The sequence below is a fragment of the Manis javanica genome, chromosome 12, assembly GCF_040802235.1.
Source record: "Manis javanica isolate MJ-LG chromosome 12, MJ_LKY, whole genome shotgun sequence".
Classification (NCBI taxonomy): Eukaryota; Metazoa; Chordata; class Mammalia; order Pholidota; family Manidae; genus Manis; species Manis javanica.
The window spans coordinates 61,880,763-61,901,177 of NC_133167.1; the positions used below are offsets into that span (position 1 = coordinate 61,880,763).

Genomic DNA, 20,415 nt, shown 5'->3' on the forward strand with positions numbered 1-20,415 from the left:
AATTTTTAAATAACGTTACCTTCAGGAAATGAATTGGACATGGAACTGTATTTGTTATGTTGTACTTTTTAAAGCCATTTAAGTTTTCCAATTATGCAATTATATTACTTTTGTAATATGTATATATTTATATTTGCATGTAAATATAGATAATACATAAATATAATATTAAAATACCAGACTCATCACTTGACTTTATCATCTGGGTCTTGTGAATTTAATCATGAGAAAACTCTCAGTTGAACTCAAATTAAGAGACATTCTGCAAAACAACTCATTTGGACACTTCAGAAATGTCAATGCCATAAAAAAGAGGAAAAAAGTACTGAGGAGCTGTTTCGGATTAAAAGAGGCTGAAAAGACTTGACAATAAATGCAAAGCTTGAGTCTTGATTGGATCTTGGATCAGAATTTTTTTACAAATCCTATAAAGGACAATATGGGGACAAGTGGGAAATTTTAATTTGTGCTGCATAGCGGGTGAAGTCTTAGCATGTCTACAATGATTTTGTGCATGTGTGTGGAGAAAGAGAGGGAGAGATAAAGCAAATGTGGATTTTTAAATTTTTTATTTAGTAAGTGTCTTTAAGAAGAAAAGAGAAAAAGAAATTCTGATTTTTATTATACTAGTTACAGCAATAATGGGAAGTTTAAGTTCTGAGCCACCAAGCAGAATTTTCAGTACAGCCCCCCTTACTCTTAATTTAATTACAAAACTGACATTCCCAGCAGAATGGAACCTCTACAGGTCAATCTCTGCCTAGGCAGAAACAAGTCACTGAAAGAGCTTTTGCCAAGAGCTATATTTTATAAGCCCACCAGATTCCCTTTCTTGTCACCCCATTTATCCTTCACATTCTTACACGCACGAGTGCATGCACACACTTTTTACTCTACATACCACTGATGTTGCATGGGGTCCATTTGACCTGTACAACATCCAACCCCCTGCGGTTATTAGCCTCATTATAAAAGACATCTCTGGCTATTAATCTCAGGTCTGTCTTTATGTGTTATGTTCATTTTTCCAGTTACTTAACCTCTGTACATCTCAGTTGTTGAATCTCTAAAACGGGGTGATAATAAGCATCATCGCTCAACAGGGCTGTCCCCAGAGTCCACGAAATTGTTCATGCACAGTGCCTAGCACTCTCGAAAGAAGTGTGTGATTACTTTTTAAAAGTCTGTTGTTTTGAAGGGTCTGACTCTAATGTATTAAAATCAAAGATCATTTTAAGAAATCACCTAAATCATAGAAAAAGAACTATTTAGTGAGAGATTTAATTTTCCCGAATCATTCACTATGAGCAAAATCCTTGAAAAATGATACTTTTAAAGGGCAAACTTATTACACAATGACACTTCCAAGGTTTATTATTCCAAGTATTTAACTACTTATCTCTTCAATTTTAACACAAAGCTAATCATTAATATTATCGTATTCTAGAAATAATTATTTTAAAAGCTTTTGCTGTAAGAGCTGAAGCCAACCTGGCTATTCTAGGTACGGAAAGAGGTAAAAGTGTTTATTTTTTTTTAGGACTGACATGAAAAAGATTTTTGATGCCAAGAAATCACTTAGCATTCACGTGACTTCAGCTTCACAGCATCTTGGAATATGTTTATCCTTAATCAAAATTCTTCCTACAGGCAAAATGCCAGCACCTTCTCCTCCCTTGTACCTTCCTTCACAAAGCCCAAGAGAAGTTAAAGACAAGGTCATGCCCTAGTGCTTATAAGCCATGCAAGCAAACACTTTGGGATGTCATAAACTACCATGAGCTATAACCACTTCTAGTCCATTTCTTCCCATCACCTCTTTCCTGGGGGAAAATACTGTACCTAGCTTTCTGGTAGAGAAACTGAGGCTCAGAAGTGGAATGAAAATGCTGAGATCAGAATGACCATTAAGAGAAAAATCACTGAAATCTCCAAGCTTGGGCCCTAGTGCCCATCACTGATTATGTGAAATATGAAGGGGCAGTAAAGGATGTACACACTTTCAAAATAGCCTTTTAACCAAATTTCAACTTGTGGGGGGGGGGGATTTTTTTATAATCAACCCTAAGTTCAGCACAAACAGAGACAAAAAATTTTGTAGGTTTAAACTGCTATACAATAAACATTAATTTAGTGAAAAGTATTTCTATAATATTTACTATGAGCTTTACCATAGAAAAATGCTAGGCCCTATTTTCAGTGCTTATAAATATTAACTATCAATTCTTATAACAATCTTATGTCATTATCCCATTCACGGATGAGGAGACTAAGGCATGGGGAGATTACATGACCTGCCAGAACTCACATAATAGCCCCTAAAACACGTTGTTAAGCAAACTGCAGAATATTAAATGGATACTATTTCTGTTAGAAAAAAAAGAAGTTTTTAATGTGTGTTGGGACAGAGGGCAGTACAGGGGGATCTGCTGTAAATGCATAGAAAGAGTCCTAGACAAATACATTTCAATCACTGTTGGGGATTACTTCTGGCGAGGAGTGTGGTGGGGGAAATGCCCTTTTTATTTCTCTATCACTTGCATATTTTATAATGAGGACATTTCAGGTACTAACATTCATAATTTTTTTCCTTAGAAAAATAAAAACAAAAGTACCAGTTCTAGCACAGCAACCACAGATATAAGCTTATCCTCCTTTGAAGGCCCATAAAACTCCACTGGTAACTTATCGTTGCAGTAATCTCCATCAAAATTTTTAAACAAATGTTTCCTGCACACCTACCAGGCAACATACTGCATGCTACCTCACTGCAGCTCCACAAAAGCCCCATAAGGGATAGATGCAAGTTTTTATTTCAAATTTTTTTAAAAGTATCTGGGGGCACTTGTGTTATGAAAATAGAATAATTTATGGAGCACTTTCTTCATACATCTTTTACCATCTCATCCTAAAATGTGAAATAGGAAGCTCAAGAGATTACTATTCTGAGTTTATACATGTGGAATCTAAAGCTCAAGAAGAATAAATAACTCACTCATTCAAGATCACAAGTGATTAGGAGTGAAAACTAGAAATAATAATCAGGTCTCCTGATTCTCAACTTCATGTTCCTGCTATGAGAACATGGCCCAGCTGGCCTACTCATGCCTGCCATCCTAATGCCAACACTTGTTTGCAGAGTGATTGGACATGAACTCTGAAAGAGGCCTTAGTGATCATCTAACTCAGTGGCCCTCAATCCTAGCTATGCAATGGAGGTGCCTGGAGAATGTAAAATATATCCATATCTAAGTCTCACCCTATTAGACCAATTAAATCAGAATCCACATGGGTAGATTATTCTGTAAATACTCTTCAGAGACTCTAAAGCATAGTTTGAATTGAGAACCAGAAATTTTAGCTTTAGGCAGGCAAATGGCTGTCATTTGAAACATCTACTACAATTTTGTTGAAAGTGGTAGGAAAGGGCTGTCCGAGAAGGACCTTGAACTGGTACCTGGGCTCCGAAGGAGAGAGTACGGTGAGCAGTGACCTATGTCTGCCGCTGGTGCAGGACGGGCACAGAGTACATGAGTGGTGTGCCAGCCAGTTCTGACCTAGGAAGAAACCAAGGCCGTAGAGCTCACTGATTTACCACAGGGACCACACTAGCTAGCGGCAGAGCCAGACTAAAAACCAGGTTTCCTAATGTCCAGCTCAGCCTTCCGTCTGTTCATGTAACTCCCAAACTGAGCGGCTCCCACACTGATTCACGGCCACCGGGAATTGTCAGACCAGCCCTGGGATCAGCGTGACATGGCAGCCACCACACACCAGCTGCTCTGTGACATGGCAGCCACCACACACCAGCTGCTCTGTGACATGGCAGCCACCACACACCAGCTGCTCTGGATGCCTGCAGCCTGCAGCACTCCCAGCAGAGCGCAGCGGCCCCGGGAACAGGGTTGGCCTCAGTGCCCGGTTAACTCCAGGCACTCCCGCACTGGCTGCTCGGCACTGCCACCGCCATTCAGAGGGGTCTTAAACAGGAGCGGAGAGACAGAGGTCAGGCTGAGCCCGGGACTGGGAGCTCTGTCCACAGCCTCAGTTCATGACGAAGCCGCAGGACAGGCTGCTCTGGAGCGTGCCTGGAATGGCCTCCCGTCATGCCCCCAGCACATTTCTCTGGCATCCAAATCACTGCCTGTCTTAAAGCCTGCAGGGGTGTGACTCACTCGTGTGTGTGTGTGTGTGTGTGTGTGTGTGTGTGTGTGTGTGTGTGTGTGTGTGTGTGTGTGTGTGTGTGTGTGTGTGTGTGTGTGTGTGTGTGTGTGTGTGTGTGTGTGTGTGTGTGTCTCAGGGACTTGTCAGAAAGGCCCTGTGAGTCACCCACTTCCGGACAGCACACTGTGGAGACAGTTCAGGATGCACAAGAGCGCAGGAAAAGAGTCTCTCGGCCAGGAGTAGATTATGTGTGCAGGAAACTGGTTACTTTTAATATAAACACCCCCACACACAGAGCACCCGAGCTAAGGGCCCACAAGCTTAGTGTCTCCTCATTGAGACAGTGATGTCCAAACGGGTTTTAAAAAAAATTTTTTTATTGTGGCAAAATGTATATAACATAAAATTTGCCATTTTAACCATTAAGTGGACAGTTCACTGGCTTTAAGTACATTCCCACTGTTGTACGATCATCATCACTATCCATCTCCTGAACTTTCTCATCTCTTCAAACTGCAACTGTCCCCTTTAAACACTAAATGTCCATTCCCTTCTCCCCTCTAGTAACCGCCATACTGTGGTTTCTGTCTCTATGAATTTGACTAAACTGTCAATGTTACTCCATTAATTGTTTATCACTTCATTTTTATCTTTTTTTAATGGAAAAAAATGGGTAATGCTTTGGCTTCTTGGTGTCTTTCTTTCAGTAGCTCTTAAACCTAAATGGAAATGATTCTCTGGAGTTTCTATTCCTACTGGTTAGCTATAGAGAGAGGCAGAGAGGCCCAGGGGTGCTGCAACTGAGTAAAAAGGCTTAAGAGTGCCAACCCCTCACACCGTGGTTTTATACAAAGGAATACTAGTTTACCACAACTCAGGGCTCTCCTCAGGGTAACAGTGAGTAACAGTGGCTTTGAAAAGCAGCATATGAGCCACATCACATCCATAGGGCTCCCTTTCTTGAAAATATCTTAGCAAAATCAGTGGAAGAAAAGCAGGGCAAGCAATGAGCATGGATGTCTTTGGCCCAGACACTAAGCGGTTCCTAACCCTCTGCCTCAAAGTGCATCTGCAGACCACCTCTGGCTCTGCACACCTCTGCAGGAAGGGGCAGCCCCGCCTACAGAGACTGCAGCTGCTTCCGCTTGCTGTCCCGGGTGGAACCTCGTAAGCACACTTCCTGCCCCTGGTCACTGGTCTCAAGGCCAGCATGGACAACCTCAGTGTATAAGCTTAGGAGAATCAAAAGAAGTTTGTTTCTAAGCAGCCCTTGTAAGCAAGTGTAAGCAAAAGTTCTTGACCTGGGGCCCATGGACATCCTACCCCATGGCCACCATGACCCAAGTAAAGTCAAGAATCTCAGACCTAGTGAATAGTTTGATATTCACCAGTGTCATTCCCTAAACAAACCAAGAGGGATGTTATAAGAAATACAAAGACATGAAGTGTGATCCCTTCCTCCAAGGAGTTCACAAGCTGGTTAGGAAGCTAAGACTCAGAGCCCAGGTCTCCATCAAGGAGAGACTGCCTGCAGGCCCTGGCATTCATACCTGCTGGGGGAAAGTGCCAGCAGACTTGGGTTCTTCTGGGAAGAAAGGCTTCTGGGGGCAGTTGAGTTCTGGGACTCTCAGGACCCAGTTAAAACATGCAGCCTTTCTGGAGTACAGTCACATCAGACAGTTTTTGAATTTTCTGATCTTTGATCTCTTTGAAGCAGGCTTCAACCACATGCCACCAAACCCCTGAGTGGCCTTTCAGTGAGAGAAGACACAACCTCCACCAGGCATTCAGCACCAGCCAATTTCCAGGGGACCAGAGGCACTGTCGGAATCCTTGCCTGCTGACTCACTTCCACACCCTGTTGGTCTCCACCCACAGAACAATATGCAGAAGCATTTCAAATAGGTCACACTGAATGGCCCCCCCTAACATCCCAAAACACCTACAAAGGAAATTAATGGTTTCCCCCAGAGGCTTTTATTTATACAAATGTAAAAACCCCTATAAATGCCTTCCCAGATTTGCGATCTCCTTTTGCATGCTTTTTTTTTTTTCCTCCTATGGCTTGGAGTAAAAGAACAGGAACTTTGCAAAAAAGAACTCCTTTAGTAATACAGGACAGTGATAATCTGGTGGCAAACTGAACTGCAGTAAGCAAACACAGGCATGGTGTCAGGACACACTACAGCCAGTGACCTCTTCAAAATTAAATATGATCATGTCCCATGCACACTTCTCCCTACTATCTCCCTCCATAAAAACCTTGAATTGCTTTAGGACAAAGGCCTACTTCTTTAATGTGGCCCACAGAGCTTGCCTGGTGCCTGGTGCCTCTCCAGCCTCACTTCACAACCTTCTCTCACTGCCCCACAGGTATACCCCCTCTTTTTATAGCTCTGCAGTTGTATCACTCTCCCCCCAGTCTCCAAATCTTTATGCATGCCTGTGGGTAAAATTGTAATATTCCAGAATCTCTCGCCTGGTTTTAGTGCATCTATATATTGAACAGTCGTTTCTAAGGGGTGAGAGAAGCAGTTCATCTCCATCTCAATGGATAGTTACCTGGGTGACCAAGGGCTTATCTGAACCTAAGATGTTTGGGGGGAGGTCTTGATTGCTTCTGCCAGAGAAATGGCCCAGACCAGTTTGTAAGCAATAAGCGGGTTTTAAACTTCATTTCTCCCTTTGACTGATTACGGTTTCAGCTGAGTATTTTGCCCCGGGATTTCCTCTCCACGGAGTTACAATGCCATTCCTCCTTGGCATTCCTTCCTGCTCAGCCCTTCATCTAGCCTTCTTTACACCTCCACACAAACTTCACATGCTCAGAGCAACAGCCACCAGCCTCCCCATCTCTCTGTTATTCTCTCTGTAGCCTCATCATCATGTGCCATTTCCTCCTGTGCTAAATGAGGCTACCATGTCTCCTTCTCATCACTTTTCAGACTTCCTGTGAATATTAAGTGAGTACAGTACAGGATGGCAGATACAGAATAGATGTCTACTGCAATTTTCTAGTGTGCCTTCCTGTACTGCTGAGGCTGGAAAGATAAAACCTAGTTTTAGACTCCCTTGCAGCTATGTTTCCAGATGTTATTTAGGTTCCACAAATCAGGTATCCTTGCACAAGGCTTAAATTTAGAAAGTTAAGAATGGAGAGGGGTGGACATGAGGTAAGCATTCTGCTAATAATGATCAAAACTGGAGTCACAGGGTGCTGGGTCCCCAAATTATAACGAAGGTAATATATTTTTGGAGCCAAGATTTCTGGTTGTGGCTTTCTGACTGTGTCAGGTGTAGGTGCTCTCTGGGCAGGCCAGTTCTGGGATACAGCTCTGAGAATACCTGGTGGCCCAGGCTGAAGCCTGCTCATTGTAAGCAGCTAATTCTTTATATTAAATCTCTTCTGCTTAAACTACTAAATTGGTCCTGTTACTGCACTGAACCCTGTCTGCTATATATGGGAAAGTGCTTCTAGAACTATAAACTGCTATGGAAACATGGCTTATGATTATTCATCAAGGCCCCCAGAGCTGCCATCTGGAATGAGGCCATAGGAATAGCTATTGGCCATGGAATATGCAATTTCAGGAAAAGATAAGTGGCCACACTCTTGGAACAGTCTCCCAGGACCAATGGTCATTTAAACCAGAATCCACACCTGAAACAAGGAGGTATCTCTAAATGGCATTTTGGAATTTAGCTTCCCTTCCATAGTCTTGTTCTTCCCTACCTGGAAAACAGAAACAGTCTGGAGTTTGTGGCATTGGGAAGGGTTTTCTAAGGTTGAGCATGTCCAGGAAGGGCCAACATTCCTTTATCAGGTGGAAATCTCATGAGTCATTTCAAATGGCTCATACATACCTCTCTCACTTTGGCAATCTATCCTGTACCCTTGATGCTTGCTCATTCTGCAGTCATTCCCAACTCAGGAAGGGAGGGGGAGAGAGGCTACTGGCTCTGGGAGCCGCTAGCTCCTCTCACACTTTTCACTACACAAGGTAGACCGTTTCAGCGCCTGCTCATGCAAGACCTGACCGAGGCTACCGGGACGAGTCCCAACAGGATAAGGGCATGGAGGTCTTGCTTCTTCAGCACATTTTTTCCCCAGCTGTCTGCAAACTCTGGCTCAGCTACAGAGAACTCAGCTGGAGCGCCCCAGGTGTGGCATTCATGAGCCTGCGTGGAAAACCTGAAGCTCGGAGGGAGAGTGGGTGAGGCGGGACAAGCATCACCAAAAGCAGCCTTAGCGCCTCTGCCTACTTCCCCATCTCATTTTACCACTCCTGGAAGGCTTGTGGCAATCACCTGCCAGGATGAAAGTGTCTCAGCTAAAGAAGCCAGCGGGGAAGAGACACAGGAGAGGTTAAACACACAGAGCACCAGGGACGTAATTCAAGAGAAGAGGCAGGGAGGGAGGAAGACTAAAGCACTACCAGTTAAAATTGCGTTTCTTGTTGGCCTATGTAAAAATGAACTTACATCCCCTCTGGATGGGAAAAGTCCCTTTTTGATGGACTGGGTAGCTCATCTGTGTTCCAGGTGAGACTGGGTGCTCTGGGAACAATGTTGGGGAGTCCCTCCTCAGACAGAGCTCAGGGCCTTTGGGGAAGGGACAGCCGAGCTGCAGGACCCCCCAAGTCCACCTTAGTTTCCTCTAGAGCAGCTCCAGCCATATTTACTTTACATGTTGGGCTTCTTGAATGGTTTCATTTGAAGAAAGGGATATAGTGAGTTTTTAAAAAAGAGACAGCTGGAAGGCCGCCCACCTGAGGAGGGAGCACTAGGCAGGGAATCAGGGAGCCCGGTTTCTACCACTAATTTTCTGGGCAACCTTAGTAAGCTTCTCACTCCTCTGAGCTTTAGCTTCTCATCTGGACACAGAAGTACCAGCTTCATAAGGTAATTGCAAGAGTTCTGTTGGAGAAGGTAGTCCGTGCCTGCATGCAGCTTATTATTACCAAGAGGTCTCCTAGAAAGAACTCAACCTAAAAGAGAGTTAAGCAAATACTAATTTGAATCAGGGACAGTAGCCTAGAATTAGAGGGTACAGTCCTCAGGGACTCCTTGCTGCGTTCTAGGAGGAAGGGACAGCACATAAAATGGGAAGAGCTATTGAGCTAACAATCCACAAGCCATTGAGCACGTTCCACTGCTCTAGACTCATGAACAAAAGAACAGCGTGGAGGTGAAAATCAGAGGCTCCCCACAACTTACCCAAGGGGCCAGTTCAGGCCAGCCCCTGAGGGGTTCCTGCACTGCACAGAGATGCAGAGCATCTCAGCTCCTAGGGGCCCCTGGGCCTTGGCAGGCGTCATGGGCAGCAGATTTTCAGAGCCTCTGTGAGTATGGGGCCCCACAGGGCTCCTCACCATTGGCAGAGTTAGTGCAGGAGGGCGAGGACAGCATTCAGGCAACACATGAGCCACCCTGAAGACTTTCAGAAACAGCAAGGGTGACCTCAAGGGAGATAGAAGGACCTGCCCCACCAGGTGAGGACAAAGGCTAAGAAATACAGTACTGATTGTTACCTTTCCATGAACACCCCAGATGACTGTGGTCTGGCAAACCCTGGTTAACAAACACAGGATGAAGGTAACAGTTGAAAACAAGAATATAAGAAACAATTCAAAGTACATGGTTAAAATGCTTTACCTTCAACAGCTTACACCGATTTAAGTACTATCCTGCACAGAGTAAGAGAAGAGCAATTTCTGCACGGGTAGCTGGGGAAGCGGCTCAGAGGGGTAAGTTCTGCCTGGGCCTTGCAGGCTGAGAAGTGTTGAAAAGTTTCCAGGCAAAGCAAGTAGCAGAACAGACAGCATACGGGCAGAAACACGGGAGGCACTCTTGGGAAGAGTTAGGGGCCAGAAAATCAGCTGTGTAATCGTGGAGCTACAGTCAGAGAAAACAGACCCCTCAAGAGGGCCTCCTTCCAGAGCGGCTTCAGGGCTGGACCACAAGGCAGGATACCCAGCCCCGAACCATCTCGACTCTGCAGGCACTTCCATCCCTGGTTAAGCAAAATGAGGACAATGATAACTTCCCATTTGCCTCTAACTATAAGTTATTTGAGAAAATTCAGGTGCTGTTATCTATAAAAATGTCTTTAGAGGATAAAATAGATAAAATTCTATAACTGCTTTTCTAAAATGTTTTCACACATTTCTAGGCAGTACAGTCGCAGAGAGACCCTTTGAGACTCTGGAAAAGTTATGGATGTTGATCATGAAAAACAACTCCACATATTCATGTAACTCAAAAAAAGTTACATACAATTTTCAGGATTCCCAGAATCCTGAAGTTTATCCTAGTCCCTTAAGATCTATTATTCTCAGGTAGAGAAACTCCTGACTTAGAGAGACTAACAACCCTTTACAATACTTTTTTTTTTTTTGCCATTTGATATGCCAGTATCCTGAACAGAATAATCAAAAGTATCCTCAGTCATTTCTACTATCAGGTAATAAAATGAGGAGGCTGAGAACACACACTTTGGAGTCAAGCAGGCTGAGGTTTTAATTCCAGTTCTGCACAATCTGTGCAATTTCCAACAATCTGAGGTAATCTGACCATTCAGCAATTGCTCTGGTGTCAGGGGACTGCCACTCTTAGAGGTGGGCAGGAGCTTACATCTCCCACAGTAACCTACCCGCAGTGTTATGTTTCAGTCGAAGCAACTCTCAGACACACAGACATTCCTGGTAAAACATACAGAAGGAGTCTTATGGTCTGTTCCAAAAAAGGTGCATGATGTCCCTAGATGCACCTTCAAAATGTTTGCTTCACTCAAAGCAAACTCAACCTTCTTCAGAAGTCAGGACCAGCCAGTCTTCTCATGGACCCAGGGACAGACCTTCCATTCATTATGCATGGGATGGAGGTGGGGTTCCAGAAGGGTCAGGACACTGAGTTTGCCAAACCAGCTCTTTTACTTTGTTCCACCTTGTTCCTACAAGGGTGGAATTGCCTGTGCAGTCTGTCTATCTTACAGGCCTCTTCATGCCACTCATTTCACCAATGGAAACCTATTTCTAATATCTCTTCCACTAATTGACAGAAGGCCTGATGAAGATACAATGATATTTGAAGCCCCTGCTGATAGCCACCTTTAAAGAGTAGGTTTCTAATGGAGCACCTTAGATGTTAACTAACCACCTCAGGAGGTCAGGTTGATGAAATTTATCTCACATACACAAATGCATCACACTGTTTATAATGAAGTTATAAAAATGAATCATAGACAATATAAGAAAGTTATTTGACTTTCTGAGTCTTGGTTAACTCACTTCCATAAAATGGGAACAAAAATACTTACTTCACTGTATTCTCTTAGGAAATAAGTGAAATACCAATAATAATAGCTAATACTTAAGAAGCACCAAGAGTTGCCAACCACACTGGTAAGTACTTTCTGTGGATTACCTCATTCCATACTAACAACAACCTTATGATGAAGTAGGCATTCTTCAGTCTCCTGTTCACAGATGAAGAACCAAAAATGAGAGTTTAAGGGGTAAGTAGGTCAAGAAAAAGTATATTTAAGGACCTACTGTTATTTGGCATTTAGTCAGGGCTTGACAAATGGCAGCTATTATGCTTATTATAAAAGTGATGAGCTGTTATATTTGTTCCTAGAAATTTGGCTTTGAACTTGATGAATATATTGCTTAGTTTAAATGATGATGCTTGAAATTCAGATCGATAAATAGCCTCTTGGAAGGGCTAATTTACTTAATTTTAGGATGGTTCTTCAGTAGTATCTCAACCACCTTCTCGCCAAAAACTGTCCTTTATGTTCCCAAATAAACTTCAGGTTATTTATTAAAGTATAGTGAAAAATCATGCCCAGAGGATATCAGGAGACCCAGGCATGTTGTGCTGTGCCGTGTTGCAGTCCACCCCAGGCTCTGCTCACACTGTGATATTCTAAAGACTCAGTTTCCTTGTGTGTGTAACAGATTAAAACTAGATGGTTTCTATAGGTCTTCCCATTGTAACATTCTATGGTCTATTATGACCTCTTTTTTCCTATGCCCTGTTTTTGGGAGGCTTTTTTTTTTTTACTGAAAATAGCTTCAACGTATATAATAAAACAGGTTGATCTACTTTCTGAATTCCCTTCATATAATTCTTCAAATAAGAGAGTTTGTATTTTACTCCAGGTTTGTTCTGATCTGACAGTTCTGCTTCTGGAATATATCCTACAGATATGTAAACAATTAATTTTTAAAATTTAGTTGTAATAACAAAACACTGAATACAACCTAGATACCCACCTATATTAGTTTGATAGGGCTGCCATAAAAAGATCCACAGACTGGGTGGCTTAAACCACAGAAATTAATTTTCTTATGGTTCTGGAGGCTAGAAGCCAAGATCCAGGCCGGTTTCCTCTGAGGCCTCTCTCCTTGGCTTGTGGGTGGTGGGCTTCACCCTGTCCTCACATCTTCCTTCTCTGTGTGTTTTTGTCATAACTTCCTCTCTTATGAAGACACCAGTGATATTGGGTGAGCGCCCACCCCAATGATCTCGCTGCACCTAAATTACCTTTGTAAGGAACCTCTCTATAAATACAATCACATTCTGAGGTACTGGGAGTTAGAAGTTCAACATGTGAATTTTGGGGGTACACGGTCAGCCATATCACCACCAATAGAAAATTGGTTAAACAAATGATGGCACATTCATATAATAAAATACCATAGAGCTGTTAAAAAGGCAACATGCTAAGTCCTGAAATTATATGTCCTGGAATTATCTCCAGGACATATATTAATTACTGAAAATTTCAAGTATAGAATTGTGTGCATGACATGCTATCATTTGCCTTTAAAAGGAGAAGATGGAAGATATTTATTTATACATATGCTGGTTAAAGCATGGACTATCTTTGGAAGTCAGGTAAAAAAAGAAAGGTTTTCTCCAAAAAAAGATCTTAATGGCCTGGGGCATAGAAGTGAGAAAGTGATTTGATTTTCACTATAAACACTCATGTAAATATTAAATATTGTACCATGGTATATTACCTGTTTTAAAAAAATTAATGAAATACTAAAAATTAATTTAAAATGCTGTAAAACTTCACGTTTAGAAGGGTGCCTAAGCCACATCTATGCAGGTGTGTTTTGCAAAGCTCAAGCATGTTAAAGGATTTTGTTTTATCCTCAAGTATGTCCTCAACCCTTGGGCTATTTCTGCACAAATTCCTCTTCATTTATGTCTGTCTCCAAGGCAACTGGCCTCTCTCTCTTTGTGTCTCTTATTCAGTCTCTCTCTCTCTCTTTCTCCTCTGTGTGTGTGTGTGTTTCTTTCTCTCCCGCCTCCTCATCTCTCTCTCTCTCACACACACACATGCACCCTCACACTAACACAACTGAAGAAGTGCAACTTTCCAGAAGTCTCGAGGATTCTGAGTGGCTATGCCTTGAAGGAGCTCCTGAATGCACCTTGTCAAGGTATTTCCCGCGGCCACGACAAAGAAGGAGTGGAGGCACTGGAAAAGAGAGACCATCACTCCAGAGAGAATGGAAAGGGAAGCACTACAAAGCAAGTAGCTGAAAATTTCACAAGTGTCATTCACCATTCAAAAAGACTGTCTTTAGACAACATAATAATCCACTACAACATTTATTCTGTCTGTGGGATTATTACAGCACAATTTCACCTTTCCATCTTCCATGGCATAGTGTGATTTCTTTAGTAGTCGTTCTTTGTCTTTCCCAAGTTTTGGGGTCAGATGAATCCAAACGATAACTTGGGGAAGTTGGCGGGTGGGGGTTGTTGGCAGCCTGAAAAATCACAAGAGGACTCTCATGCCTTCAGTGTTCCCACACAATCCCAAATTACTGCTCTCTAACCAGCCTTTTCCTTGGCATAACCTGGGATTATTTACTGTGCACCTCATCTCAGGCCTGGAATATCTCCCCCTCTATCTACCCGCCATCCTTAAAGTTCTAGTTCTTTCAAGAAGCCTTGCTTGACCACAGCAACTTACACTGAGATATCTCTTTTTATGTTCCTATGTTGTGATTCCGTCAATGTTAATCAGGCTCCTGCTGTGAGCCATATTGTTGGGGAGGGAGGAACAGAGATCTGCTCAGTCTTACTCATGGGTGGGGTTGGGGTTACTCTCTAAGAATGAATAAGAGGTGAGGAAGGAGACAAGGATGTCACAGGATCTGATACTGAGCCATAGTACAGCAGTCCTCATGGCAACTAAAGGGTCAGGGTGTTCTGGATTCGAGGTGTCTTTAGAGGCATTAACAGCAGAAGGTCTCAGGTTCCCTCTGCTGGTGCCCCACCATTAACAGAGCTGTTACCCTCCAGACATTTGTTTCTCTCTCCATCTCCACCAGCTATCCTCCCCTGTTCACTCATAGTTTGTCTGGCTTCTAACCTCGGCAATTCATCCATGGTTTGGCTGGCTAGGGTCCTAGATCTACCACCAAGCATCCTTTCATCTTTTTCCTCTATTACCATCTGGCAACTTTTTTCAGTGTTTTGAACTTCAAATTCCCAAATAAGAACACCTGACTTTCCCATGTAAACTTTTTGGACCAGACTATAGTGGCTTGATCTTAGGTCAAATAGCCCATCACTAGCTTGGAGATGCTGAGAGATTCTCCACATAGAGGCCCACAGGGATTTGATGGGGGCTCTGAGATTGTTTGACCTGAAGTTCTCAGGATGATCATTTCAGGTAGAAGTTGGAAATTAGTGTTTGTGTGGGTCTTCTTCACTCCAAAACCACAGTGTGGGCAAGAGTGGAGCAATCTCCTGGAAGACCATCAAAAAGAACTGATGGGCCATTTGAAAGAAAGCCTGTTTCCGGCAAGATGGCAGGAGAGGATTTGTGTCATTCCCATTTGGGTATAAAACAGGACATAACTAGATGACTTTTTGGAGAAAGCATAGGCTGATGAGGCCAGAAGCTTACAGGTATCAGTTACAGGTAGATGACCAAGACTTCACCCCAGATATCTTGGAGCTTATAGTAGTCAGGGTTCTCCAGGGAAACTTAACCAATATGATGTACATAAAGAGAGAAAGATAAGAGGAGATTTATTATTAGAATTGGCTTATGTGACTAGGGAGGTCAAGAAGTCCCACACTGTAGTCTGCAAGCTGGAGAGCCAGGAAAGACTGTGGTGTAATTAGGCCTCGTCCAAAGGTCTGAGAATTAGGGGAACCATAGGTATAAGTCCCAGCCCAAGTCCAAAAGCCCAAGAACCAGGAGCACTGATGTCTGAAAGCAGAAAATCAATTTCCCAGCTCAAATAAAAAGTAAATTCACTCTCTCTGTACCTTTTTGTTAGATTCCCTGAACAGATTGGATGATGTCCACTCACAGAGGTGAGGGCTATCTTCTTTACTCAGTTTACTGATTCAAATGCTAAAACTAGTCTATTCTGGACACACCCTCATAAACACATCCGCAAATGGTGTTTTACCAGCTATTTGGGCATCTCTTCACCCAGTCAAAATGACACATAAAGGGAGGGAAGACTGACATACAAAAAAACATGTTCCAAAAACACTACAAGGCTCTGAAGTAGCCCAAAAGAAAGAATGAGTAACTCTGTCAGGGAAGGCTTCCTCAGGGAAACAAAGTGGTGAATAACAAGTTTAACTGGTAGACAAGGAGAACAAGACATCTGGGCAGAGGGATCAGCAAGGAGAAAGGCATGAAGAGGTGGGGCGGACTATGGCCTGAGTCAGAGACATGGTAAGACATGATAGGAAGAAGTAAGGATTGAGGATGGAGAGAGGAGGACGGGGACCAGATCACGAAGCTCTTATGCCTCAAAGAAGGAACCAGTAGAGTTTCAAGAAGGAGAGAGGTATAAAAAGATTCTCCTTCCAGGAAAATCACTCTGACAGAAATGTGGAGGACATTTTAAACTGAGGAGCAAGTAACAGCAGGCAGATCAGCCTGAACCGAGGCACTGGCAGGCAAACTAAAGAGGATAATGTGGGTTTGAAAAACCAAGAATACAGAACAAGTTTGGAGTGCAGGGAGATAATGAATACAGATTAGTACATGTTGAGCCTAAGACACATCAAGGCTACCCAGGTAGATATTTCCAATATAGGTTTTCAGACAAGTTATCCTGAAGTTAAGGAGAGAGGTCAGAGCTGGACATAGAAATTTGGGAGTCTTGGGCATCTAAGTGGAGGTTAAAGCCATGGGCTTGAAGGAAATCAAGGATGGAGGGTAGAGGGTAGAGGGTAGGGAGCAGAGTAGAAATAAAAGAATGGAATCTGGGAAGCAATGCTTCAATGATAACATGATATAATATTTTCTGAATGTTTGTCTTCCTAACTCAAATTCTCTCTCCATGTTAGCTTTTTCCTATACTGTTACCCTCTCTTTTCAGCCTCTCCTCCCCACTTTTCCAGGCCATCATGAGCCTACTCTGTGCCTTTGTGCAAGTTAGAAAAGGAAACAACCTCTGGGCACTTGGCTTGTCAAGCCAGCTTTGAAAAGTTAGAAAAAATGCCCTTCCTTTGGACTGAGACAGCCTCATGCCAATGCAGAGCCCAGTAGGTAGAGACAGGCTTGATTTGCTACTTCAGCCTGGGCCTTTGTGCAGTGCACAAACTGCCCAGCCTTATGGGGAAGCCCTGCCTCCCATCCCACAAGGTTTATACAACAAGATTCCAAAAAGGCCCATAAGAGGTACTTGTAGATGACTGCAATTTCCTTGTGATTTAAAATTTTTGAAAGCAGCCTTTTATTTCCTCTCTTTGCACCAGATTGTGATCTGGTAAGTTTTGCTAATAATGGTGCTCAAATCTTCCCCCCAGGCCTTTAGAGTTGAGAAATAAGAATATCAGACTAGTCTTTCTCACACACATGCAGCTCCTGGTCCTCCTCCCTTATTCCCGTCAGGAGAGGCCATGGAATCCTTCCTTTCAAAGGATGGTAGCTCTGAGATGCCAGTGACTTCAGACCCTATGTTGCTTTAATTTGGGCCGCTCCTCGCCACATGCCATGCCTACCCCACATCTCTTTCAAGCCTTTCTTCAAAGCAGTCTCCTTCTTGCCTTTGTTCTCTGTCCTTTGGGAATAGTCTCCTTTTGAAAAATTGATTTATATTACTATTAAACATAATTGAAGAATTCTCTGCCTGTGAGATTCAAAAGTCATCTTATCTAAATATGCTTCATATCAACCTGCAGAATGCACATTACAACCCTTCAGGCAAGGTCCACACTTCTGCACATGCTCTACCATGTTTAAAATCATAATGTATATAATTACAGTTTCAGTTCACTAATATTATTCATAATAAATTCTTGGTGTGAATTAGAGTCTCAAATGGTTTTGAATGGAAAAAAAAGATTAGAGGAAACTACAAACAAGATAAAACATTGGAATCATGAAATTAGAAAAAGAGAAATTAGGAAAAAGATTTTTTTTTAAAAAATGAGAAAAGAAGCTGTTCTCAGGTGCATTGACAGTAGCATAGAAGATAGCTGGACCCCATTAATTTTATTAGACTATCATCCTTACATGTGGCACAAATAAAAGAAACTACCAATAGTCCTGTCAGCCGTCAAATTAAATTCCATTTCCTTGCGTTCCCTTCTAATCTTTGTCCATATATTTCATAATAGGTTCATAGTTTTAGTCACAGATCCTGGCTAATTTCACTAGATTTCAAAGCCTCTGATATGAAATTGAATTCAAGGTAATATAAACATAACTTGAGCATTTACCAGCACTCAAACCTCAGACACAAGGAGGGCAAGTGTTGCCCAGTAGTTTTTTTTTATCTCCTGAGCAGTTGTACCAGAGACAAAAGCAAGGCCGAATAAATCTGCAAAGAAGTAAAAAGCTAACCTTTTCAAACAATATGGCTTCTCTCTCACTTACCAACTTTACATTTCCCTGTATGGCCCCGGAAGATGACTGGTTAGCCAGAGACTGGTAAGATTCCTCAAGGGAGGAACAACCTAAGACAGGCACAGTCCCAGGGGGACCATCAGGTGAGAATTTGGGGATCAACAGAGGTGAGGCTCAGTACCTCACCCCCCTGTTTTGAGAGAAATCTTCTGCATCCGTGGATGTTTTGCTGCCCCTGTCTAGCTTGGATTAATACTTAGTCCATAGGCACACACCTGATCATCTGATCATCTACATTTGCCCTCTTACAGCACTAAACTATGTTTTCTACCTTTATCTTGCATCTACCTACCACTTCAGCATTTTATTAAAAATAAAAATAATAATAATAATAAAGGGAGAAATGTGGGATCAACATATAAATCAAGTACAAAAATCAAACGAATATTCATATTTGACCTGATTGTTTATAGGTCATAATGCGTGATCAAAACCGGAAGTTTCTGTGATGACTGCCCTTGTACTGTTCACCATGTAAGAACTTATTCACTACGTAAGAATTCGTTCACCATGTAAGAACTTGTTCGTTATGCTTCAGAAGATTGGAGACTGACGAGAATTAGGCTTGAGATGGATTAATGATTGTACATTGAGCATTGACCCCCCTATACTGAATTTTATTGTTGTTAACAACCATTTGATCAATAAATATGAGAGATACCCTCTCAAAAAAAAAAAAAAAAAGCAAGGCCGAGCGGGCAGGAGGCAGGTGCTGGGGAAGAGACCCGGCGGTAGGGGGTCACGACCGGGGTCTCCGGTTATTTCTCTGTCACTGACCAGCGACGATCTTAGTCAAGTCTGCCTCTCTGGGTGCTTCTGTGTCCTCGTCTGTAAAATGAAGGGACTGAAGTTGACAAATGGGTTTTAAACTCTGCTCCTCAAAGGGCTGCAAGAAGATGCTGGTGCAGGGTGTGTGGTGCTACAGAACTGATCTCTGCCTACCTCTTTCCAACAAAGCAGCTCCTTCTTTCTCTATTTTTCATGTCCAGCATCTGAGTCCAATGAGTCTGACAGCAGGACAGATCATGGTCATTCAGGACCTCAGACCCAGGACATAGGTCACCCTGGTTATCAACAGTACAGTAGCCAGAGTTCAGAGAAGGGAGAGGGCAGGAAGGGCAGGAGCGGAAAGAGAAAGCTTCATGGAGGAGGCAGGCTTAGAAAGACCTTGAGGGAATATAGTACTTGGAAAGAGAGAGAGGCGGGAAAAGAGGCATAGTGTCTCTAGGCATCCAGAAGACAGGACCCACCCGGGCTGGAGCTGGGCCTGAAGAGCAGACAACATGGGTGTGGATCAGGGTAGAAGTAAGCACCTGGCTGGCTGAAGGCAAGCAGATAAATGCAAGACTGATGCGGAAAGCTACAAGATCTCCTGAAGATTCTGAGTAAGGAATGATATGCTGAAATTGGTGCATATGAAAGATTAGTCTGTCAGGTTCTTTTTCACAAAGCAAACATTTATTGATGCCTATGAGGTACTTGTAGGACTAAGAATACAAAGTTGGAAAAGGCAGCATCTACCTTTGAGGAGCCTGGCAAAGAGGAATGCAGAATGGATGAAGCAGAGGAGAGCAAGATTCAACCCAAGGGCTGGATAAGGAAGTGGCAGAGAGAAATGGAGAGAAAGAAGAGATGAGAGATTTTGCAAAATAAAAACTAACTGGACTTGGTGGCTATTCAGTAACTCAAGGAGAAGAATAAACAAGTGACTACTCTTTTTAAACCTGGAGCTTGAGTATAGCTTTCTCTTCCTCTTCCATGGCTAGAACAACTTTCCAAGTCTCCCTGCAGTTGGGAGTACCATGTAATTGAGTTCTGAGCAAAGAATGTCAAGAGAGGTAATGTGCTCCCCATTCCCATTCTAACTGGTCTCTATATAAGAAGTTTGGAAAGTAAGGAACATACTTTAGGGACACAGCTGAGGAACACAGAAGACTCCCATGTGTGCTTTCCCATCCACTTTCTCCATCCTCCTGATAAATGAAGAGGTAAAGAAGTCACAGCCGCAGACTAAAGGAGCCTGGGTCCCTGAATGACTACATGGAGGGCTGCCTGCCGAACAGGAATGCCACCTGGGCTTCACATAGCAGTGACTAACACTCTGGAGTCATTTGTTGTAGCAGTTAATTTTTCCTGAAACTATAGTCGTGTCACCTTAACAACAAATATAGGAAGTCAAGATAGGTTTAGAGAATGAGATAATAAATTCAGTGTTTCACTTAGGGTTGTTTTGCTCTGAGGTAATATAAAACATGACCTAAACTAACTTAAAGGAGGCTAAAGGATTTTTTAACAACACTTCTGACTTTAGGCATGGCTTAGAAGAAAGCCTTTTCCAA

General features: G+C 42.8%; 1 long non-coding RNA gene across 1 annotated transcript in view; it reads right to left on the bottom strand.

Moving 5' to 3' along the window:
* Positions 1-13,825: 13,825 nt before the first annotated feature.
* The window catches only part of LOC140844767 (uncharacterized), an 87,568-nt gene continuing 80,978 nt past the window's right edge, over positions 13,826-20,415 (bottom strand). The window contains exon 3 of the long non-coding RNA XR_012123257.1: positions 13,826-13,955. This is a non-coding gene — a long non-coding RNA (uncharacterized lncRNA). The remainder of the gene's footprint in view (positions 13,956-20,415) is intronic.